The sequence below is a fragment of the Corvus brachyrhynchos genome, unplaced genomic scaffold (genome assembly GCF_000691975.1).
Source record: "Corvus brachyrhynchos isolate BGI_N302 unplaced genomic scaffold, ASM69197v1 scaffold5, whole genome shotgun sequence".
NCBI lineage: Eukaryota > Metazoa > Chordata > Aves > Passeriformes > Corvidae > Corvus > Corvus brachyrhynchos.
The window spans coordinates 3,528,553-3,528,965 of record NW_008238321.1 but is presented as its reverse complement, the minus strand read 5'-3'; the positions used below and the strand labels follow the sequence as shown (position 1 = coordinate 3,528,965).

At 35.1% G+C, this 413-nt stretch overlaps 1 protein-coding gene across 3 annotated transcripts in view; it reads left to right on the top strand.

Annotated features, from left to right (window-relative positions):
* Positions 1 to 413, top strand: part of MKL2 (MKL1/myocardin like 2) — a 52,136-nt gene that overhangs the window by 36,337 nt on the left and 15,386 nt on the right. The window lies entirely within an intron of this gene.

Below are 413 nucleotides of genomic sequence, written 5' to 3'. Positions count from 1 at the left end.
AAAACTGAAGGAGCTTGTGGGGGTTTAGGATTCAGTAGCTGCAGGAATGTGCCAAACCTGAGCAGCAGGGTAGGGACATCTAGTGGGCAATTCATTCCTTTCTCTCTGCCTTTACCAAGGTTTGTGAGGGGTGGGAGGGAGGATTTTTTTAAACTTGAAGGGATAAAAAGAAGACATTTTGGAAGATCAGATTCTCAAGACAGTAATGTATTGTCCTAAGTTAAAGCCAATCTTTTTAATATGAAATAAGTCTATAAAATGCAATTCAAACAACAGCATTTGAAATAAGTTTTTCAATCTTTAAATTTTTAACTAAAACCTTCTAAAGATATTTAAGTTATTACCTGAAATTGTGCTTTGCAGTGATTAAAGCAATTCACGTACCTATTTCTGCACAATTTATTGGTATTCCT